General features: G+C 30.2%; 1 pseudogene; it reads left to right on the plus strand.

Annotated features, from left to right (window-relative positions):
• The first annotated feature begins 237 nt into the window (after nt 1-237).
• LOC149516023 (uncharacterized) lies at nt 238-13,208 on the plus strand (annotated as a pseudogene).
• Nucleotides 13,209-25,865: the final 12,657 nt, after the last annotated feature.

Consider the following 25,865-nt stretch of genomic DNA (forward strand, 5'->3'; position numbering starts at 1 on the left):
AGCAGCAAGCACCCCATAAACTTTTAGAAAGATATATCATATAACCGTGTCCATGGCTATTTTAGTGAAATTCCAATGTAAACCCTGTATTGAAATTCAAATACCCAGATAGAAGGACACAAAGTAACGAAGAAAACGACGTAGTTCAGACTCACCGAAACGTTCAGTTAAACATGGCCGTCTTTGCATGCGAATTGAACACCTTTTCATCAAACCTAATGTATAATTTTGGATTAGATGGGTTGGACTCAAAAGCAGTCATACCACTTGTTTTTGAGTTTTGTGAAAGAGAAATGTGGATCACAAGTTCGGTTTTATGAGCTGAAGCTTCTGCTTTAGTATATATTATGGAAGAAAAGCTTGTATTACATTCATGGCCACGAGTCAATCGCATCATCACTATCTTCAAAAAATTTACAACTCTATTCAAGATTTCTATTTCATTTTTGCTTTTTTTTTTTTTTTAAGTTACTGTCCTAATCATCCTTGTAATAACACTAATTAATCAAATTGAATTTAACGCACAATAATTCACTCCTCTAATATATAAATGTTGCATATTTTGCTTTAGACGTGTAATACTTCACTCATCTAATTTATAAATGTTACACATTTTGCTGTACACGTACTCATCTAATGTATAATTCACTCGTCTAATTTATAAATGTTGCACATTTTGCTATACACGTACTCATCTAATGTATAATTCACTCATCTAATATACAAATGTTACATATTTTGCTTTACACATATAATAATGTACTAACTTAAATATATAAATGTTGTTTACTTTACGCGCATCAATCCTTTATTAAGCTCTCCTTTTCTACCATATCCATCTCGTAAAAAAATTCAAAGTCCTTGTCACACTCATTTACTCATCCACCCAGCCATAAACACCATTATCACCATTATCACTTGAAATTAAAAAAAAAAAAAAAAAAAAAAAAACACAAAGAAAAGATGAAATGCTTGATTGAAGAGAGAAAAAGGAAAAGAGAAGGAAGGAGAATGAATGAAAATGAAAGGTTTTTTTGCTGAGATTGTTTTCGATGACACTGATGCTTGCAAAAAATGAAGTTCATTTTTTCTTCCTTTTTATTTTCTCTTTTGCTATCAATTATATTTTTTTATTCTTGAAGAATTTGGGCTTTTTGAAATGCAAAGAAAAATTGCATCTTATTTTATCATTTTCTATTAGTTATTTTGATATCTTGAAAATATTAAAAAGAAAAGGAAGAATCTGGAAATAAAAGAGAAGACATGAAATTTTTTGACTAAATACTTAACTTAGGATTTAACATATGTGAGTTTTCCCAAGGAAATCATCTTTAATTTGACTTAATGCAGGACTAAACTTTTTTTTTTGTTAAAAAAAAAGCTCCTTTACAGTTGTGTTTCACGTGTGTTGAAATAAAGTGAAGTTGCTTATTTGTCTTGGTTGGTGGAAAAACAAGGGTAAAATGTTATTTTTAATATAGAAATAAATCAGGCTTAATAAAAAAACATAATTAAAAAATAAAACTAATAAATCAAAACCAACTTTTTCATTTATATGCATTATAAGGATAGAAATAAAAGCAACATCAAATGCTCTATTAGGAGTCTATTCATCATATTATATGGAACAGAGATGTTCATCTACAAACCCCTTCACAGTTTGCTCAGAATTTATTTCATTCCCCTTTTGAAAATCCCATAAATGAATTTTTTGAAAGCAACATGGAAACATCTCATCCCTATCCCAATGTACATCTCTGCCATTCCCATTACACCTTAAATCGTCCCATCTCCTAACAAAATGCTACATGTTTTATCATCTTTCAAGGGCATTTCATAAAAAGCTAGAGTAATCCCAAAATCCAAGTACCCATTTTGTCCGGGGTCTTTTGTCAATTAAAACCAGTCCAAGCTCGATTGTAAAATTTTTATTCATTTTTATTTCAGATTTTTATTTCAGATTTATCATTTTTTAATTTTTATCTTATGGTCTACTTATTGTTTATTTTCTTTTTCTATTTTCATTATCTGATTATTTTTTTAAAAAAAAAGAAAGATTGAGATTAGGCTTGATGATGATTAGAAAGCATAATTAGATACTAATCTTTAGCATTGGATGACTAATTGGAATTGAACTGAAACTCTATCAGCATGGTTTGATAAATCATTGTGATTCACAGTTTGAAGGTATGAGGAAAGATAGAAGAAGAATCCGAATAGGAGAGGAAAAAAGTAGAGTCAAAAGGTGTTCAGTCTTCTGTTAGCAACTTTACCGCCTAGAGTAGTATCGAGAAGGCGTGGGCTGTTTTATAAAAGCCGATAACCTGCTCGCAAGGATGCTGCTTGAAGCGGTACAGTCTGGGTGATTGCTATCTTCCTTCATTTGATAAAAGAATCCAACTTTCAAGGGTCAGATGAATAGGCTGATTATATAGTCCGGATGGACCCTGGTTCCATTTGAATCTGGCAATTGGTTGATCTCAGTCAAAGACTCGGTTGTATTGAGGATCTATAGAGCATCGGAGGTGAGTAAGATGACTACTTCTAGCCCGAAACTTTGAAGGTAAAATCTCTCACTCTGAAGGAACTTTGAAGGAAATAGATCACTTTTAACCAAGAAAAAGGTTCAGCCTTTCCCTTCGTGCACCAGAAAGAAAAGAATAAAAATGAGGCACTTCCTTCGTCAAGCAATATAGACCAACCAACACAACACAACAATCACAGCCTGCATTTAGAGTGGTATATTTGGTTCCTCCACACCTTTTGGTTCAAGTCGATCTGCATTTAGTTCCAGTACTTCTGTTTTTGGTGCCACGAGCACCCCTACCTTTAGTTCCACAAGCATCCCTGCCTTTGGTACCCCTGCCTTTGGTTCAACTGGAAGTCCAGCATTTAGGAGCATTGGAACTGCATTCGGTGTGTCTAATGCCCAGGTATTTGGAACAGGGGGGCACATTTGGAGCATCAAGCACACATACTTTTGGTACTTCTAGCACTCTTGTTTTCGATTCTTCTAGTTCTACATTTGGGGGTTCCATCCCTCCTGCTTTTGGGGCTTCAAACACTCTTCCTTTTGGAGCATTTTCTACTCTTTCATTCAGCTTTGGGTTTAGCCTAGCTTTTGGCCAATTAACGTCAACATTCGGTAGTTCTCCTTTTCGAACCACTACATTTACAGCCCCAAGTTCTCTTTTTGGGACCTAATCTTTTGTACCGGCATCTGGAAACACAAGCTTTGGCCAATCACCATTTGAGGATCAATGTGGGGGAAGTAGAGTAGCTTCTTACACACTTACAATCGAAGCAGATAGTGGGAGTAGTGCACAGCCAGCTGCAAAGCTGGAGTCAATATCAGCGATGCCTGTTTACAAAGATAAAAGTCATGAGGAGCTGCGATGGGAGTATTATCAATTAAAGGATAAAGGTGGACCACAGGTAGCTGTTCAACCTTCTGGAGAGACTGGCTTTGTTGTGTCAACCGCACCTATTAGTCCTTTTGGCTCTTCGTCAACGTTCGGTCAAACATCTCTAAATCCATTTTCCAGCAACACAAGTATCAATCTATTTAGCCTAAAATCGCCATCCTTTAATAGTACAGGTTGTACAACCTCGACTACTACATCAAATCCTTTTCAATCAACATCATCAAACGTTTTTCGCCCAACTTCGTCAACAACTTTAGTATTTAGTTCATCTGCAACTCTTACATTTGGAATCGATCCATTTTTTTTTATCTCATCTGTCACTCTTTATTTTCAACTTTGACATCCATTTTTTGTATTAGTGGAGCTCCGATAACAACTCCAACATTTGCTACTAGTTTAAATTTCATTTTTATTTTTATTTTATTTCCTTTAAATAAAATTCAAAAAAAATATTTTTGAGTAAAAGTTGAAAGCATCAATTTTTTTTGAAAATAAACTTTTCAAAAAATATTTTTGGAGAAAAATTGAAAGTACCAATTTTCCTTAAAAATAAATTTTCAAAAAAAATATATTTTTTTAAGAAAAAGTTGAAAGTATCAATTTTCCTCAAAATTAAAATTTTCAAAAAATATTTTTGGAAAAAAGTTGAAAGTATCAATTTTTCTTGAAAATAAGCTTTCCAAAAAATATTTTTGGGGAAAAGTTGAAAGTATCAATTTTTCTCGAAATTAAAATTTTCAAAAAAAATTTTTGGGGAATAGATAAAAGTATCAATTTTCCTTGAAAATAAATTTTTAAAAAAAGTTTTTTTTGAGAAAAAGTTGAATGTATCAATTTTCCTCAAAATTAAAGTTTTCAAAAAATATTTTTGAAGAAAAGTTGAAAGTATCAAGTTTTCTCGAAATTAAAGTTTTCTAAAAAATATTTTGAGAAGAAGTTGAAAGTATCAATTTTTCCTGTATAAAAGCGATCATTTTTCTTTTCCTTTTTTTATTTCTTTGAAATTTTTTTAATGTTAAATAATCCGATGATGGAGCTTTAATGTTAAATAATCCGATGATGGAGCCTTTACAAATGAAACAGTAGTTTTCTTGCATACTCTTGAGGTGAGGAAATTTTCTTAATTTTCTGCTAAAAGTATTAGAGTCAATTGAGAATAATTTTCAATAATTAATTACTTGGTAAATTTTTAAGGCTTATTGGATAACATAAAATTAAGCTAGTACCATCTTTCGATGGGCATTGTGAGGGTGCTATAACCTTCCTCACACGTAATCGAACTCTCAAATCCTGTTCTGGTTAGTAGACCCGAATCTATTCTTGTAGGGACCCTTAAACTTAGGTGTTCCCTGAAAGGATGAATTCCTTAGGTGGCCAATCGCACATAGATAAAAAAGATTGGTGGCGACTTTTTCAAGTCAATGTCTAGCGATAGATCCTCGGATCTAGACGTTATGACAGCTTGGCGACTCCACTGAGGACGTTTAAGAGTCAGGCTAGTAAATATATTTGTGTTAACCAAAAGCCTAATTAAATTAAACCTTTTTGTATATATGTTTTATTTATTTATTCATTCATGATTATTTACTTTATTAATTATGTCATTATATGCATATGCATAACATAAGCTTTATACCCGAGCTTCGTCCCTCTAGGAGGGAGTAAAGTACCTATTACTTTCGTGAGGTTTAATACCTCCGCAGTGGCTAGCGAAATACTTTCATTCAAATTGAACATTTTCTGCTTGTAGCCTGTAATAGGTGAGGATTAGGGTGCCTTACTAGTCTGTGATGAAAAATGATGTAATGAACAATTTTAAAACCTTTAGACTTTAACCTTAAGCCACATATAGTGAACCTTATAATTGCCTAAACCTAAGATAGAGCCCTTTCTACCCAATGATAGGTATACCCTGAAACTAGGACACAAGAAGAATGTTTATCTAATCATTTTGATTGTCTGACTTTGTGCATCATTTTCATTATCATATGTAATATTATGCATCGGCATCACTTTCATTTCATTTATGAAACTAACTATGTTGTTTGTCTGATTTTATGCATCTGCATTATTTTCATGATCATATTTTAACGCAATCATTTACATCCATTTCATATTAGATTTCATCCAGAAAAATGTACATTTCATTCATGCATCAATGTATCATACATAAAGCATAGCATTTCTAATCATAATTATGGTGCTAAAGGTTCAATGATAGCTTCACCAAGTAACCCCACTCACCAATACAATACAAGAGCTCAAGCCAGACTAATGGAACAAGAAAATTTCAATCGTCTCAAGAAAATAGAGAAAGCTCAGAAAAAGTTAGAAGGGGAATTGAATAAGATTTTAAAGGCTTTGAACAAGTTAAACAAAGGGAAGTTAATAGAGGAGAATGCTAGCTAACAAGATCATCCCTTACAAGAGGAGGATGACTTACTGTACCCTCATGGTTTCAAGCCACATCAAGTTTAACCTGCACAAGGTTCGCCATCACAGCAGTTCACCTATCTTGTGGAGTACACATATCCCAGAATACCATGTGATTCAAATCAAGGACAGTACCAAAGTTATATAAATTTTATCTTTACTGAAGAGGCAGTAGAACCAATATCAATCCCTAATTTGGATGATATAAAAGAATAAAAAAATTGAGGCCCAAAGAGAAAGAGCTCGTAGAAGCCTTAAAAGCTAAACAAAAGATAAACTTGTTAGAAAAAAAGCTACGAGTAATGGAAGGAGTGGGTTTTTTGTGGTTCTGTCGATGCTGATAGACTTTGTTTAATCTCAGATATGGTTATTTCTCTGAAGTTTAAAGTACCAGAGTTTGAGAAATATGATAGTACAAGGTGTCCGAAAACTCACATTACTATGTACTATTGAAAAATGGCTGCCCATGCTAATAATGAAAAGCTCTTGATGCACGTCTTTCAAGATAGCTTAATAGGCTCTGCTGCTAAATGGTATGTCCAATTGACAGGACCCGTATTTGTTCTTGAAGCAATATGGCTCATGCTTTCATTAGTCAATATCGGTATATAATAGACTTGGCCTCTGATCGTCTTTTTTTACAGAATATGGAGAAGAAAGCAACTGAATCATTCAAAGAATATGCCTCAGAGGTGGAAGGACATAGTATTCAGGTACAACATTCTTTAATTGAAAAGAAGACCACTATATTGTTTGTCAGCACTTTGAAATCTCCTTATTATGAAAAGATAATAGAAAATACAATAAAAAATTTTATCGACATAGTGATCTTTGAAGAAATTATTGAGAGTATCATCAAGAATGATCAGTTGAAATAAGGAAAAACCAAGAAGGCATCAGAAAAGAAAGAAACTGAAGCTCAAGCTGTGAGTTTTGATAGGCGATAATTCAAGGGATATCAACCCTATCCACCCTAAGATTACTCTTCATACTACCCTACTATGAACAATACTTCATCTTATCCATATCAACCAGCCCCATAATCACCTAATTCATCAATATACTAGCCTATTTTTATCATTCAAGCTCCCATATATAGCCTTAACAGTCAAACTCTTGTAAGACCCTAAATTCATCTTATTAACCTGAAAAGTGGTTCACGAGAACAATAGACTATTTGAGAAAAGCTTGACTTATACGAAGTTATATCGAGAGCTCTATAATAGCCACCTGATTACCTTCAAGTTGTGTGAAGCTGCTCAAGCCATCTTATCCTAAGCGGTATGATCTTATAGTTCACTGTGACTACCACTATGAAATTGCTGGCCATTTCACTGAAAATGACACTACTCTAAAGCATGAGGTGCAACGATTAATCAAAGATGGAATGGTAAGTTTTGATCAAAGAAGAGCAACAACACTTAATGTTAGTGGTAATCCATTGCCTAATTAGAATGTCAATGCTCTAAATGAGAATCAAGAATATGTTAATTCAAAAGGGCCTGAAGAGTCGCAATGAATCAATGGGGCGAGATAAAAATCCTTCACCTGATTGCACATGGGCATGATTTTAAAGAGAGATGTTAAAACTGGTTGAATGCTACTTGTCATTCTAAGAGTTCTTTTAAAGCAATGTTAGGATTTCTTTCTTACAATATGATTTCATTTATTATCATTTTAATAAAGGTAAGTTAATGCGTTTCATTACATTTTTTTTTTCACTCGACCATTATTTCATGCCCTGTTACCTTTCGTAGCTTTGCACCCATTCTCAAATTTCAGATGATGAATATTTAGACAATGATAACAATAATTCTGAGATTTAATTTTGAGAACTCATCCACATTAATATGATAAGATGATTTGAGCAAAAAAGAAGTAAGCTGTTACCAGAGGTGAAATAAATATCTCTTGAAGATGTGCAATCTTTTATACAGGTTCATAAGCTTTGTTCAATAGATGATGTTCAAGAAAAGTATTCACAATTGAGATGAAAAATGGCTATCTTTCTTTTACCATTCGAAAAACCATTCATTGCTACCCTTTAGAGCCTATTATGATTTTTTTTTTAAAGAACCCTAACCAATGATCACCCTTTACATTGGGGGATAATTTTTGAAAAAAAATATCACAAAAGGTCTCAAAGATATAAAGAAAAAGAAAAGCAAAAGAAAAAATAAATGCCACACATGATTTGGGGGTAAAATAATGAGAATCTTTTATGTGAGAAAAGAAAAAGTAGTAAAATGATGTGGGGGTAAAATGTCAAGTTGCATCAAATGATCCTTTGATCTTGAACCTTTTTAATACATGTTTTACGCCTATTATATCCATTTCTTTTATGACCCCTCACTTTGGCCTACATTATAACCTTAAAAAGTCAATTTGGATCAAGTGTGAATGCTCAACTTGAATGATCATATGTTGGGCGAAGGCATGCTCATGATGAAATAATGGAGTCATGCTACATTGCTCTAAAGTTTGATATGAAGAAAGATATCAACAATGGATGAAAGATAAGGAAAAAAAAATGAAGATGATGAAAAAAGAAAAAATGAAAAATGAAGAAAAAAAAAATAAAGAAAAAAATAAAAAAATGAAAAAAGATTCAAATTGAAAACCTGAAAAGATGATTTTGGTAGAAAAAGATCTAAGTTAAATGGTTCACATGGATGGAAGATCAAAGACATCTGAAGATCCCTCAAAAATTGGGGTAAAGTTCACCAAGCTCAAAATGACTTCAACAATAAATGAAATGAGTTTTTGAAAAAGAATCCTAGATTAATGTTGAGAATTGTCTGAATATTCATCGTTTGGATATACCATTCATCCCAATGACATGTAACCAATTTATTTCTTTTTCCATTTGTTTTGTATCAAAATAGATCTTCATTGATTATCTTTATCATAATTCACCTTGTGTTCTCTTATTGTTACATCCCTAGAATAAATCAAAAAAATGTATAAGTGCATTATAATTGTCAAGAATTGAAATGATGATGAATGAATGACAATGTGCATAAAAAAGTCTTGCATTTCTTTAAAGAGAAATCTAAGATGAGGGTGGCAACACAATGAAAAAATGGTAGAAACCTAAAAGAGATGATTTGGAAGGACATATGATGTGACCAAATGGAGAATATGATGATGGATTGGATAATAAAATGAAGATGGGACAAATCTTAAAAAGTGGTATAATCAAGTGATGAATATGAGGATGTATTGGTTGATATAACCTATGAGTTATTATTAAGTGATGAAAATGATATGGGGTAATAGATAAAATTGGTGCTGAGAAGCTTATGAATGATGACCAAGTGATAGATGATAAAATTTCTTTTGAAGTGGCTAGTATTGAGAAGCTTATGAATGATGACCAAGTGACAGAACATGAAATTTATTTTGAAATGGTTAGTGCTGATAAGCCTAACATGTAGAGTAATAGGTAAAATTTATTGGTGCTGAAAAACCTCCGGATGGTGATCAAGTAATGGAAACAATGATGATCAGTTGATAAAACTTGTTCCAAAATGTTGAGAAGCTAAATAAAGGGAAAATGTGAGATGGTAGGCTCTTGAGGACCATATTTCATAATTATTTAAGATTTCATCACATTATTGACATTCGCATTACATGCAACATGTTGGCATCATTGCTTGAATAGTACATGCACATAATTTGATGAATTAAACTTTGTTTGGACATGCATGGCACTATGAGAATCTAGGTTGTTGCATTTGTATCATTAAGAAAGCATTTGCATTCTTGATCATAACATTCATTCATGCAAATTTTTGAGTCACTTAAGAAATAAATTGTGAATATTTTGATAAAAATTTTTGAGAACTCAAATGAGAATCTTTGAGTTTCAAAATGAGAATCTTTGAGGAGTGAAACCCTAAAGTTCGTCGAATATGAATCTTCAAACAAATGAAAAGTTTTGAACTTTTGGATGTGAATATCCAAAATACAAAGCTTCAACTTTTTGGATATGAATTTATAATGTTTTAAATGAGAACCTCTAAACTTAGATGTGAAACTTTAAGTTTAATTGCATGTGAGCCTTTGAACTCAAATGAGAAGCTTTTTGGATGTGAATCTTTAAAATTCAAATGAAAAGCTTTAGATTTTTGGATATGAATTCCAAGTTTGCTAAATGAGAACCTTTGAAAAGCCTTGAACTTTTGGATGTGAATCTCCAAAATTCAAATAAGGATTTTTAAATGTTGGATGCAAGTCTTACAAGTTGCAAATGCAGATCTCGAGATATTACAAATTTGAATGAAACTAAAATTTTGAGAATCAAATTTTAGTAAATTCTTACGAAGCTGAAAGATTCTTACGAATTTAAACCTCTGAATGTTGAACTCGAATTGTGAATCCTTAAGTTCCTATTACAAAATTCCTTCAATCACGATCTATAATTCCTTTGAACATGATTGTTAAGGAGTAATTTATTTTTCAAAGTTGTGGTGCCTCTATTTAGATGAGCAATTTACTTTTCAAAAGTTGAGGCTTCTCTGTTTAGAGGAGCAATTTACTTTCAAAGTTATGGTGTCTTTGTTTAGAGGAGCAATTTATTTTCCAAAGTTGTGGTGCCTCTATTTAGAAGAGCAATTTACTTTTCAAAAGTTGAGGTGCCTCTGTTTAGAGGAGCAATTTACTTTCAAAGTCGTGGTGCCTCTGATTAGAGGAACCATTTATTTTTCCAAAGTCGTTGAACCTCTGATTAGAGGAGCCATTTATTTTTCCAAAATCGTTGAGCCTCTGATTAGAGGAGCTTTATTTATTTTTCAAAGTTGTTGAGCCTTTGCTTAGAGGAGCTTTTATTTATTTTTTAAAGTCGTTAAGCCTCTGTTTAGAGGAGCCTTTATTTATTTCTCAAAGTCGTTGAGCCTCTGCTTAGAGGAGCTTTGATCAAATTTAAAAAAAAAACCAAAAAAATAAAAAAAAATTGCCTCTGTTTAAAAGAGCTTTGTTTATGTTTCTCAAAGTCGTTGAGCCTTTGCAACTTTGATCAAAATTAAAAACAAAAAAATAAAAAAAATTACCTCTGTTTAGAGGATCTTTGTTTATGTTTCTCAAAGTCGTTGAGCCTCTGCTTAGAGGAGCTTTGATCAAATTTAAAAAAAATAAAAAAAATAAAAAAAATTACCTCTGTTTAGAGGAGCTTTGTTTATGTTTCTCAAAGTCGTTGAGCCTCTGCTTAGAGTGGCTTTGATCAAAATTTAAAAAATAAAAAAAATAAAAAAAGTAAAAAAAAAATTCAGTTGAATCTTGAATGGGTGTCTACGTCTTTGCACAATTTTTATTTCACAGAAAATGTGTAAAGAGAGGCAGTTGTAGACACCACATTTTGTCTGGGGTCCTTTGTCAATCAAAACTAGTCCAAGCTCGATTGTAAAAATTTTTATTCATTTTTATTTCAGATTTTTATTTCATATTTATCATTTATCATTTTTATCTTATGGTCTACTTATTGTTTTTTTTTTTCTATCTTCATTATCTGATTTTTTTTTTTTAAAAAAAGATTGAGATTAGGCTTAATAATGATCAGAAAGCATAATTAAATGCTAATCTTTAGCATTGGATGACTAATTGAAATTGAACTGAAACTCTATCAGCATGGTTTGATAAATCATTATGATTCACAGTTTGAAGGTGGGAGGAAAGATAGAAGAAGAATCCGAATAGGAAAGGAAAAAGGTAGAGTCAAAAAGTGTTCAGTCTTCTGTTAGCAACTTTATCGCCTAGAGTAGTATCGAGAAGGCATGGGATGCTTTATAAAAGTCGATAACCTGCTCGTTAGGATGCTGTTTGAAGTGGTACAATCTGGTGATTGCTATCTTCCTTCATTCGATAAAAGAATCCAACTTTCAAAGGTCAGATGAAGAGGTTGATTATCCAATCCGGATGGACCCTGGTTTTATTTGAATCTGGCAATTGGTTGATCTCAGTCAAAGACTAGATTGTATTGAAGATTTATAGAGCATCGGAGGTGAGTAAGATGACTACTTCTAGCTCGAAACTTTGAAGGTAAAATCTCCCACTCTGAAGGAACTCTGAAGGAAATAGATCACTTTTAACCAAGAAAAAGGTTCAGCCTTTCTTTTCGTGCACCAAAAAGAAAAGAATAAAAATGAGGCATTTCTTTCGTCAAGCAATACAGACCAACCAATATAACACAGCAATCATAGCCTGCATTTAGAAGTGGTATACTTGGTTCCTCCATACCTTTTGGTTTAAGTCGATCTGCATTTAATTCTAGTACTCCTGCTTTTGGTGCCATGAGCACCCCTGCCTTTAGTTCCATAAGCATCCCTGCCTTTGGTTCAACTGAAAGTCCAGCATTTGAGAGCACTGAAACTGCATTCAGTGTGTTTAATGCCCAGGTATTTGGAACATGAGGCACATTTGGAGCATCAAACACACTTGCTTTTAGCACTTCTAGCACTTTTGTTTTCAGTTCTTTTAGTTCTGCATTTGGGGGTTCTATCCCTCCTATTTTTAGAGCTTCAAACACTCCTCTTTTTGAAGCATCTTTTACTCTTTCATTCAGCTTTGGGTCTAGCCTAGCTTTTAGCCAATCAACGCCAACATTCGGTAGTTCTCCTTTTGGAACCATTACATTTGGAGCCCGGAGTTCTCTTTTTGGAACCCAATCTTCTGTACCAACATCTGGAAACACAAGCTTTGGCCAATCACCATTTGAGGGTCAACGTGGGAGAAGTAGAGTAGCTCCTTACACACATACAATCGAAGCAGATAGTGGGAGTAGTGCACAGCCAACTGCAAAGCTGGAGTCAATATCAACGATGCTTGTTTACAAAGATAAAAGTCATGAAGAGCTGCGATGGGAGGATTATCAATTAGAGGATAAAGGTGGACCACAGGTAGCTGCTCGACCTTCTGGAAAGACTGGTTTTGTTGTGTCAACCGCACCTATTAGTCGTTTTGGCTCTTCTCCAACGTTCGATCAAACATCTGTAAATCCATTTTCTAGCAGCATAAGTATCAATCCATTTAGCCTAAAACCTCAATCCATTTAGCCTAAAACCGCCATCTTTTAATAGTACAGGTTGTACAACCTCAACTACTATGTCAAATCCTTTTCAATCAACATCATCAAACCTTTTTCGCCCAACTTCATCAACAACTTCAGTATTTAGTTCATCTGCAACTCTTACATTTGGGACTGGTCCATTTCTTTTTAGCTCATCTGTCACTCCTTCATTTTCAACTTTGCCATCCATTTTTGGTATTGGTGTAGCTCCGATAACAACTCCAGCATTTGCTATTGGTTTAAATTTCATTTTCATTTTTATTTTTTTATTTTATTTTTTTATTTGAAAATGAACTTTCTAAAAAATATTTTTGGGGAAAAGTTGAAAGTATCAATTTTCCTTAAAAATAAATTTTCAAAAAAAAAGTTTTTTTTGAGTAAAATTGAAAGTATCAATTTTCCTTGAAAATAAGCTTTCCAAAAAATATTTTTGGAGAAAAGTTGAAAGTATTAATTTTCCTTAAAAATAAATTTTCAAAAAAAGTTTTTTTTGAGGAAAAGTTGAAAATATTAATTTTCCTCGAAATTAAAATTTCCAAAAAATATTTTTGAGAAAAAGTTGAAAGTATTAATTTTTCTCGAAATTAAAGTTTCCAAAAAAATATTTTTGGAGAAAAGTTGAAAGTATCAATTTTTCTTAAAAATAAATTTTCAAAAAAAAGGTTTTGAGGAAAAGTTAAAAGTGTTAATTTTCCTCGAAATTAAAGTTTCCAAAAAATATTTTTGAGAAAAAGTTGAAAGTATCAATTTTTCTCGAAATTAAAGTTTTTTAAAAAATATTTTGGAGAGAAGTTGAAAATATCACTTTTTCCTGTACAAAAGCGATCATTTTTCTTTTTTTTTTTATTTTTTTAGAATTTTTTTAATGTTAAATAATCCGATGATGGAGCCTCTGCAAATGAAATAGTAGTTTTCTTGTATACTCTTAAGGTGAGGGAATTTTTTCAATTTTTTGCTAAAAGTATTAGAATCAATTGAGAATAATTTTCAATAATTAATTACTTCATAAATTTTTAAGGGTTATTGGATAACACAAAATTAAGTTGGTACCATCTTTTGATGGGCGTTGTGAGGGTGCTATAACCTTCCTAACACGTAACCGAACTTCTGAACCATGTTTTGGTTAGTAGACCCGAACCTATTCTTGTAGGGACCCTTAAACTTAGGTGTTCCCTAAAAGGATGGATTCTTTAGGTGGCCAATCGCACCTAGATAAAAAAGATTAGTGACGACTCCTTCAAGTCAATGTCTAGCGATGGATCTCCGGATCTAAACGTTATGACAATCTCCACTTTTTTTTTCTCTTTGTGCTCTTCCATCCCACCCAAAATCAACCTAAAAACTCATAGATTTCTTAATTCTTGGACCTATAAAAATAAAAAAGACAAAAAAAAAAAGAAAAAGACACAAAACTTGGAGAAAATGGGTAAAAAATGTTGGAACATTTTTAATAATAATATATTACATGAATTACATGCGATGGTAAAAGGTTATGTTCCTCTAAAAGACATGATTATTTCTTAAGAATTGTGTTTCAAAATTATGTATATCTAAATAGTCACATATTAGAACTGTTATGTCTATACAAATAGACATCTATTTGGATAGTCATGTTTGTACAAAGAGATGTCTATTTTATTATAAATAGATTTCTAATTTTGAAAAGTAGAACAATAATTTTCAGATATAACACTTTATGTTAAATTCTCCCTCCATTGTTCCAATAAATTTCAGATTACTTCCATAAAGTTTTGATGTAGAAATTCTTTATATAAGACAATAATCTTGTTATATGCTACTATATGCTTAGTGGATTGATTTCATTAATGCAAAACGCAGTCAATCGTTGGACTTCATTGTATTTTCAAGGTTTATCACCAGTAGCTCTTTTCACATTAATTAATCAAGTGGTGAGGGCAAATAAAACTTTAAAGAAAGTGGCACCATTATATGCCTTGAAGCCTTTCCTTAATTTCTCATGTTTTTTTCAAACCTCAAGTTCTAACCATCTTAAGATTTTATTTTTGTAATTTTGTGAGAAATTATGGTTCAAGGCGGTGATGACAGACAAGGAAGGGTTCATTTTTGTGGTGGAAACAAAAATTATATCTTTTATTCAATATGAATTAATTTTCTCTTTGGACTTGTTCAAGAAAAATTGGATTCTTTAATCAAAATAGGTATGTAATTTATTTTACGCATCATTCTGGTAAGGATATTAACTCAATGTGCTAGACAATTTTTATCAAAGTGTATGCATATTAATTACATTAATTACTATATTTATTTGAGATAAGTGTATTTGTTTTTAATGTAATTAGTATTTGCATATTCAATGAAACTGGCCTGAAATTAGGTCAAGAAAAGTTTTATTATGCTTTAATGGAATGATGTTGTCTTTAGTTACATATAAAATAGACATGGATTTGATATTTTCATTCCATGATTTTCATGAAAACCCACTAGCTAGTGATAAAAGGAATGTTAATGAAAGTATGCATGTGGAGTAGATGATTAAAACTTATAAATTGAATCTTCTTAGAGTACTAATCAACAAATTTATTGATATATGCAAGAAACAACAATTTCACTTTTAAGATACCATAGCATGAAAATTGAAATACTTGTATATTTAGAGAATAAGTGATTTCAATATTTATTTAATTTTCGTAATGGCCATGATATGTATATTATGAAGTGCATAAATTTATTTTCATTTATTGTATATCTTCAATTTTGAGTTTGCAAAAGTGACCATTGAAACATGGGATTACTATTGAATTAATAATAGTAATCATTTTGTTTATTCATGATATGATATAATCATGTGATGATTATGGATTATTATTGAGAGAACACTGCACTTGAAAAGGTTAAACTATTAACCATGAAATATATATTTATATGCAAAATGCAATTATGTAATAAAAAATAAAGATATGGGTTAAATTTTAATTTGTAATTTCATCAAGAATGTAGGCAATGTGACATTTCTTTTGCCTGTTGGATGTATTACACTATAAATAATTTTACAAAATAGAATTTTATTATGAACAATCACAAAATGAAAATCATAAATAGCCATCAAAGAGTTAATCAATGCTACACAAAAGCATTGCTGCTTTTGGCACATGAGATATTGATTACAAGGAAAAACATGTCATAAACATTGAGACAATTGCCAGTTATCATAGGTTTGAGGGAAACTCATCCAGTGTGTAATTAGTCATGTTTATGAATTTGAAAAGTTCTATGTTGGAATGTAATGGAGAAAATGACACGGTTTGCCATGAAAACAAATAAAAATAAAGTTTGTTTTAATGCAAATAGAGAATATAAATAATTGTAATGATATATGGCATTTATGTGCAAAAAAAAAAAAATGAACAAGTCTCCATGGATTTTTATAATTTCATGACAAGGATGTGTACTAGTTATGTATGGTTAATGTGTAAGCCTTGGTTTGTCATGTTTCATGACTTGCATTGTCATGATGATTTGGATATGAATATAATGATCACAAAATATTTGTGAAGGCTATTGAAATTAGAAATAAATATTAATGGACTCTAATTGCAATTTCATGAAAAATTTTTATAGAAAGTGACAAGGTTAGACAAAGACATTCATTTTTGGATTACAAAAGTTAATTCTGGGATTGTGTAATTTAAAAATTCACATGAATTCACAAGGTATGTTTTGCATATCTTTTATTATGGCATATTGGTCCTATAAATAAAGTTTGAATTTATTATACACAAAATATTATTATGACCCATTCAGGTGATAGACATGGTTTTGATCAAGGCTATAAAAATGACTAAAAACATTCATGATAAAGGATATGTATATGTACGATATTTTGATTGTCGCTTGGTAGGTCCATTGATGACCCTTTAATAAGACTACATTTTAAAGGGATATATGAAACACCTTTGTTCATATATGTAACTTGTTGACAAAAAAAGTCAAGTTATTTAAGTATATATACACACAATAAGCTTCAAATTTTACATTAACTATGATTAGAAGCAACGAAAGATAGCAAAAAGATTGTCTTTTAACACCAAGAGATTTGAGGTCTTTTACCAATAATTTACTTTGTGAAAAAGGCAATATGATGTATAGTTCGTAATTTGGTGGTAATCACATTGATTTCTTTGGATATCAAGAAATATATAAAATAATCAAATGTGAAACCATCATGACAAAAATAAAGATAAAATGATCACTGTAGACACCCTATTTAGTCCAGACCCAAGTCCATTGGGCCTGGTCCAATAAGATTTGAGTCTAAGCCTATTGGACTCGATTTAAGATCTAATTAGCTGGCTCCAATTGGCTTTTATTTTTATTTTCATTATTTAATATAATATATTTTTTTATCTATTAATATTTTTATTATTTATCTGCTTTTATTTATTATTATTATTTATCTATTTCTTTTATTTATCTAATTATTTTTTTTGTTATCTATTAATATATTTATCTTTTTATTTTGATTAATTTTCGGTTAAGATTAGGATAAAAAAATTAGAATGAATTTGACTGTGATTTGAAAATTGACAGAGTTGGAATTGGATTCAAAGATTGAATCCAAATCCCAGAAAGAGTTGAGATTGATCAAAAACTTTTCTGATCAATCTTTATAAATAGGTGCTGGAAGAACAGAAGAAAACACACAGAAAAACACAGACACAGAGAAAAAAAGGAAGCTAAAAAAGGGTTTTTGTATGTTAGAATAGTTTTAGAAATTGATGAAAAATTTTTGGAGAGATTTTTACGATTTTTTTTTAGAAATTTCTGAAAAATTTTCAGATTCCAGTTAAATTTTCTGACGAAGGTTGAATTTTTCAGTAACTTTTCCGGTCAAGTTTGAATTTTTCGGACAACTTCCCAGTTTTCGGTGATTATTTCCAGAAACCGATTAGTTTTTCGACGAACTTTCAACGAAAAACCTAAATTCCGACGAAAATTTCCAGAATCCAATGAAATTCAACCAGAGTTCTTCATGTTTTAGAGAGAAAAGAGAGAAGAGGAAGGAAAGAGAGAGAGAGGGAATGAGGGTTCTGCTGAAAAAATAGAGGAATTAGCCTTTTATACCTACTGAAAACGACGTCGTTTTGATGTTACTGTGCCCAGAGGATCCGCGCGTTTTAAAATCGAGCGACCCGACTCGATCGCCAACCCGCTTTCGACCTGTGTCTCTGAACTGTTTTCTTGAGCCGAGCCGACGCCCCGAGCTGCATCTCCGAGCAGTCTTTTCTTCCTCCAATCGAGTCGAGTCGAGCCCTCAAGCCTAGCCGTTCCCAGGTTTTTTTTTTCATTTTTTTCGTTTATTTATTTATTTTTTATTATTATTATATTAGAATTGTTTAATATTTTTATTTTTATTTTTATTTTTATTTTTATTTTTTATTTTATTTTCTTTAAATAAAATTAAAAATATATATTTTTGAGGAAAAGTTGAAAGTATCAATTTTCCTTAAAAATAAGCTTTCTAAAAAATATTTTTGAGGAAAAGTTAAAAGTATCAATTTTTCTTGGAAATAAATTTTTCAAAAAATATTTTTGAGAAAAAGTTGAAAGTATCAATTGAAAATAAGCTTTCTAAAAAAATATATTTTGGGGAAAAGTTGAAAGTACCAATTTTTCTTAAAAAAAAGTTTTCAAAAATGAATTTTTGAGAAAAAGTTGAAAGTAAATTTTTTCCTTAGAAACAAGTTTTCAAAAGTGAATTTTTGAGGAAAAGTTAAAAATATCAATTTTCCTTAGAAATAAGCTTTCAAAAATGAATTTTTGAGGAAAAGTTGAAAGTATCAATTTTTCTCGAAATTAAAGTTTCAAAAAAATATTTTTGAGAAAAGATTGAAAGTATCAATTTTTCCTGCACAAAAGCAATCATTTTTTTTTATTTTCTTGAATTTTTTTAAATGTTAAATAATCAGACGATGGAGCCTCTGCAAGTGAAACAGTAGTTTTCTTGCATACTCTTGAGGTAAGGAGATTTTTTTAATTTTTTGCTAAAAGTATTAGAGTCAATTGAGAATAATTTTCAATAATTAATTACTTGATAAATTTTTAAGGCTTATTGGATAACACAAAATTAAGCTGGTATCATCTTTCTATGGGTGTTGTGAAGGTGCTATAACCTTCCTCACACGTAACCAAACTCTCGAACCTTGTTCTGGTTAGTAGATCCGAACATATTCTTGTAGGGACTCTTAAACTTAGATGTTCCCTGAAAGGATAGATTCCTTAGGTGGCCAATTGCACCTAGATAAAAAAGATTGGTGGTGACTCCTTCAAGTCAATGTCTAGCGATAGATCCCCAGATCTAGACGTTATGACAATCACTATGAGCTAAAAGAATTTATGCTAATTTTACAATGGATATCTTTAATAGTTGAATTACTATGGAAAAAGCATTTTTTAAAGAATGGATAAACATACATGGTAGGGTTGTTGGTTTTATGAACCTTCAAATTATAAAATATGAATAAAAGTTTCACCATGTAATATGAAAAATTAATGTAGCTATGGAAATTTAGGGATGACGTTCAAGCCTATAACATAAAGTCACTCAAGATAGAAACTTGACTTAACGTTTGGTATAACGTCAAGTCTTGAATTCAATGAGCCAAAGTACATCATCTGTATGTGACTAGAAGTACTATAATCTTATATTTTCATATTAAGTAAAGTACTTGGTACTCGTAATGATAAGGGAAATAGGAGATTATTTTCTTAATAGACTCATAACATAAATATGTTAGAGTGTTATAGTTACGAAAACACTCTTGATGAAAGTTACCTATGTGAGTATGAAGTATTGTCGCTTCTTAAGAGTTGAAGGGCTTAGCTCTAACAGCACTCAAGAAAAAAAGATGTAGAGACATGGCTAAAATAGTGTCCCTGGATATTGAGCATTCATTGGGTGTTGAAATCATTGTGTAAAATAAGTTCAGTTAACCAAATGGAACAGTTGATTCAAAGCATAGTCTACCATATAATTTCGGTTAACTTTACTTATTTTCACTAAATGAAGGTTCAAATCGTAAGATATCTTCATTTATGCAATTCATTTATAAGATTGTCATAAATCTGAATTAAACCATAAAATAAGACTTTAACTTTTTCTTTTCTCTCCCCAATTTTCTCTTAAATGAAACAAAAGTTACAATATCAAAACTACTAAAAAAAATGTAAGTTTTAACTAATAGATCTACATACAAACCGCAATGAACACTAAAATTAAATAAAAACAATAGCTAAAAAGTATTGTTAAACATTAAACGAAATAAAAGAAAAGAAAAACTTACTTCACATGCTTTGAGCTATGAATTTGAGTTCCAACTTACTGATAAATTGACAAAAATCGAGCAAGAATTTGATTTAAACCATGTAATATATTGCCAGCTAAGAAGCACAAATAATGACAGATCTTGACCTTTAATTTTAATGGGGGCCAATATAATATTTTATAATAAATTTTTTTTCAAAATATATCAAATCTATTAATAATAGAAAATAGATACAAACATATAATAACAAAACTTATAATTATAAATATGCTAATATGTAAAAATATATATATATAACAAAATAAATATATTAAACAATTAGTCTCATGATTCCTAATTATAAATCACTAATAATATCCTTTATAAAAATAAAATCATTATATTTTTTACAATATCAACACATTATTTTATCATATTTAATATTTAAAGTATTAAAGTGAAAAAAATCACAAAAAAATATATATTTTAAATAAATTAAATTTTAAAAAAATAAAATAAAAATTTTGACATGATAAATTAAAACCTTCTAATTTTTTACATGATGTTTTTACATTATGAAAATTGAAAATGTATTTAAGCTAATCATATTATTATTTTGACATGTAACAATTTTCAAATAAAATGAACATACAAAATATAGTAAAAAAATGATTAGAAAAAATAATCACAATTGGATATTTGTCAAGTCTGTTTTAGTTATTATAATACTTACGTATATATTAAACTTAAATTTACATGGTTGTGAAAATATAGTGTTGACAAATTTATTATTCATTTTAAATTGAATAGTATTTATAATAAGTAAACAAAAGTTAAAGAATTATAGTTTTTTTGAAATTAAGAGTTGTAATAGTTAGATATAAATAACTTTTGTAACTATATATATAATATAAATACATAGAATAAAGAATAATATATATATCAACATAATAAATTTAAGTTTAAAGGGGCCAAACTAATTTTTTTTAACAAAAAATTCAAAATTATAATGATGATAATATATGTATAAAAAATTTAAAATTTTTGGGGAGGCCATGGCTCATCTAGGTTCTTTAAAGGATTTGCCACTAAGCAAAAACCAGAACAAAAAAAAAAAATCCTAGAAATCTAAATTGACAGAGAGATATATTTCACAATTTTTAATTTTTTTTTTTTTTTAGCTTTTGATAAATTGTGAGTCTCTTAATGGATCCATAGAGACTGGAGAGAGACTGATAGAAATGGAAAGAAAGGAAGTCTGAGTTGAGACTTGGGATTGTCAAAATGTTGATTTTAGAATATTAAAAAGATAAATTGTATTAATTATAAATAAAATAAATAAAAAGTATTGTCATAAGATATAGGTTGGGAAAACTTAAGACACAAAAGTTATGGAGTTACCATTAATATTTTTTATGTAGATATAATTGATTACTTATGTGAATTTATCTTTTTTAAGATTGCCCTAAGTGTAAACTAAGAGTCATTAAAAAAAATAAATTATAGTCTGTATCAATATAACTAAGGTTTCAAAATCGGTTATATGTAAGAAAGTTGTATCATCTCTTTACGTTCAAATCGGTATTAAATTAATTATGTGTTGTCTTATCTAAACGTTAATCAAAGATAATTTTTCATCATGCCAATACATCAATTCAAATCCTTTTATTTATTTATTTATATAACATGATAATATAAAAATTCTATTAAAAATCAAATCATGCAATCATGCAAATATAAAAATATTCTATTAAAATTATAATGCGACTAAAAATCATGCAAAAATATCATACAATTTACCAAAGTTTTTTCATTTCCAAAGAACAATAGAATATTAAAAAAAAAAAAACCTAAAGTCAAATAACAAACAAAATTAAATTAAAAAAAGGGTTTACCATTCGGGTCGGGTTATCCACCGAGCAACACGAGGGTTTGAGTTGGAATTTCGGCTTTGAAACGGTGCCGTTTCAACTTAATCACAAAATCTTAGTCTTCCCCTTCAAATTCTCCCTTCTTCAACAGCTTCAAAGACCAGTGCCCAACAACCCATAAACCAGTGAACTAGCCGTCGTTCGACCACCACCAACCTCTCCGCTGTTCGCCGCTGGCAGCCTTCTTCCTTTCCCCTTCTATTCTTCACCGAAACACCTAGCTGCAACCCAAACCAGAACAACAGTGGCGTCGTTCCAGAATTCGATGAAATCCAACAGCCACTTCCCCTTTTTATTCCTTTTCTAAATTGAGCCAAAGCCCAATCACAAATCTCTCAAAAAATCTATGCAACCGAAATCCCCTAAATGGAGCTGCTGGGTCTGTTTCTGGGTTTGCCGAATGTGTGCTCTTTTGTTCCTGGTTGTCTGTTTCTTTTTATTGCAGTTGGGGTATGTGTTGGCTGCTAGAAGCTTGTGCTGCAATCTTTATTTTTTTTGTATAATGTCTGCTGTCGATGACTGAGACTGTGGTGTTGAATTGGCTTGCTGGATTGCTTGATTGATGATTTTACTGCTGAATTGATTCTGATTTGTTTGATTCTTCTTCTTCGTGCTTTTCGGTACTGTCCGGCGCACCTTTCTGATTGCAAATTTGAACAAAGATCTCCAAGATTTTATTCTTCTAAATTTACCATTTTTCCCTTTAATGGAACCAAGTATTTTCATGCATCATCAATCAATAATTTCAGAATCTGAGGATGAGAATGCAAGATTTACCCCTTTTACAAAATCTTTTCCTTTTTTTTTTTTTTTTTACTTTGATAAAAATAATATAAGATTTAAAAGTTTAATAAATTTCAAAAAAATCTTCGAGTACAGCTAGGAGAAATAGTAAATTTCCACGTGCAATCATTTTTATATTCCTCTTGATCTGATTCCGTCTTTTAACTTTTTTTTTTCCTTTTTTAAAAGTCATTTTGATTTTTGGAAAAAATAAATTAGAAATTAGAAATAGGACTCTGCTCCATTCTTTAGTCGAATTATAAAATTGATTTAATTTGTAAATTCTTTATCTGTATTTTAGTATTGCTTCATTAATTATTTTGAATATTATTATATTTTAATAATTATGTAAGCAACGTCTTGTTATCTTATCCATATTGATACATAATTTCAAGGCAAATAATTATATCATCATTCAATAAGTATAAAAAAAAATCGATATTATTCTTTACTTTATTCTCTGTTTGTTTTTCTCTCATCGTCTCTTTTTATTCTTTGCATCTCTCCTTTTTATTTATTTATTTGACATTTTTTTTGCTTTTAATTAGTTTTTGTAACAAATTTGAACGCTTCCTACGCCAACCTCTATTCAGTTTTTCCTTCACCAAAATTAGAAATTATATCAATAAATATTATAATATGAACCTCAATCTATTGTCTTTTTTGCAAAAAGCTTAACTATCATTTAATCAAATTTGAATTCTTAAATCATAAAATTTGGTAAGTCAAATTTAAGTAATTCGATATTTTGAAATGATAAAATGTCATGTTGCAATTTTTTATTATTAAAATTTAAATTGAAAGGAAAAAGACGGCTTAATTTAATTTTTGTCGGAGGAAAGTATTTTTACTTGGGTGGACAATGTGCCTGATATTCATTAAAACTTTAAAAGAAGAAAAAAATATATAATTATGGGATCAGTGGGCTATAACTATTAAAAGAATTATATACGTACTAAACGAGTTTCATTCTTTAAAAAAAGAAATAATTTGATTCCCAAGGTCAATCAACATTTCTCTTAATATTAATATAATTTTTCTTTATTTATAATGTATTGGACATGTGCCGGCAACCTAAACGTGTTTATGAGAGAAAAAATTCCGCAGCGAGTCAGTGAGTGTGTTGAACAAATTTTAATAATTTTTATTTACTTAAAATACGCTTTTTGTTTTTTTTTTTTTGTTGATAGATTAAACTTTCTTACTCTATTGAGTACTAGTATCATGCAGTAGTATCTTCAAGTGTTTATTTCTTGATAATAGTAAAGGGTTCTTAGAACTTGCATTTTTGTAGTGGTGAGAAAATGATATTTCACTTGTTGAAAATGACCCTTGGGGAATGACAATTTTCATTTCTCCAAATTTGTAAATCAATTCATTGCTGCAAATTAGATTTTGTTGTAAAGTTGATTGCTTATTTTGATGTTGGTGGTATTTTTGGATGTTTTAGTTGGAACTAATTGGTGCTAGATTGTTGGAGGGTGTGTGACTTAAACCTATAGCTAGCAAGCATAGTCAAAGGGTGTCAGGAGTTTTTTTTTCAAGGTGTACCGTAATGCTCAAGTTAATAAGATGCCTAATGAAGAGTGAGGAAGGAGGTGAGGTATGTGAAGAAATCTTCCTTGGAATGAAGATGCTTAAGTGTGAAGTATATGGATTGTCTTATGTACTTGGAACTCATCTTTATCTTATATATGAGATAAAGGATGGTAACCTAATTGAGATAGTTGACAATGGAGAAGAAGTATATTTAAAGCTCGAAGAGGATCCATGTAGATAACTGCAAGTCACATTTTATGACCTTAGAAAGACACAAGCTACATTTCATGATTCCAAGCAAGTTGGAAGTCAAATATTCAATTATGATATAATGTCTTAATGGAATGTTTGTAGACGTTGAACGAGTCTTTCTTTTGACAAAGGACAACCCATTTCTTTGGATACTGATAACATGACAACTTAGACGTGCACTATCTAAATGACCTAGGAATTTGATCGTATTGATCAAACTTTGACTAGGTGAATGGCCATAACATTTCTCATTATTGCTTTTAAGTTTTAATAACAATATTTTTCTTTACAAATTTGCACATTCTTCCTCTTGAAATTTCAGTGGTTTACAATAAATCTCAAATGTTGTTGTTGTTGATAAAAGACATTGATTCTTCATGTAATAAACAAAAATATCACTTATGTGAGCTTTAAAGCTCAACAGCTCATGCAAAAATAGTAGAGATGTTTGTCATAACGTATAGATTTATGGATTTATAGCTAGACATGACTTAAAAAGTTGTCACAAACTTTTTTTATCGGAGTGCAATTGGCCACTTAAAAAATCTATTGCATTTTAAAGAAAAATCTCAAGTTTGACTCAAATATCTTTAAAAGATAGATTATAGTTTACAAAACTAAAACTAAGTTTTGGAGTATAGTTATGTATGAAGAAAGTTATATCATCTTTACAACGCCTATCGAAGGATGGTACCGATTTGATTTCGTGTTATCTAAACCTTAAAACATGTTAGTAATTTACCAAGTAAATTTAATTATTGAAAATTAATCTTAAGGTCACTCCAATCATTTGGCAATAATTTAAGATAATTTTTTCACCTTAGAAGTATTTATAGAGACTCATGTCCTACTCTAAAAAGGTTTCGTCGTTGTATTATTTATTTGTCTTATCAAAATTTATGCATTCTAGAAAATCTTAATTTTAAGGAAAAATTAATATGTCAACTTTTTCCTTAAAAATTGATATTTCGACTTTCCAAAAATCTTAAAAATATTTAAACAAGGAAATTGATATTTCAACTTTTCCTCTTATTTTAAAATTCATTTTTGTTTCAAAGAAAAATTAATATTTCAATTTTTTTCATAACTTTTCGCAAAAATTTTATTTTAAGGAAAAATTAATGTTTTACTTTTTTCTTCACATTTTCTTGAAAAT

Source organism: Durio zibethinus, chromosome 11 (assembly GCF_047325235.1).
Source record: "Durio zibethinus cultivar Kanyao isolate XHJ-2024 chromosome 11, ASM4732523v1, whole genome shotgun sequence".
NCBI lineage: Eukaryota > Viridiplantae > Streptophyta > Magnoliopsida > Malvales > Malvaceae > Durio > Durio zibethinus.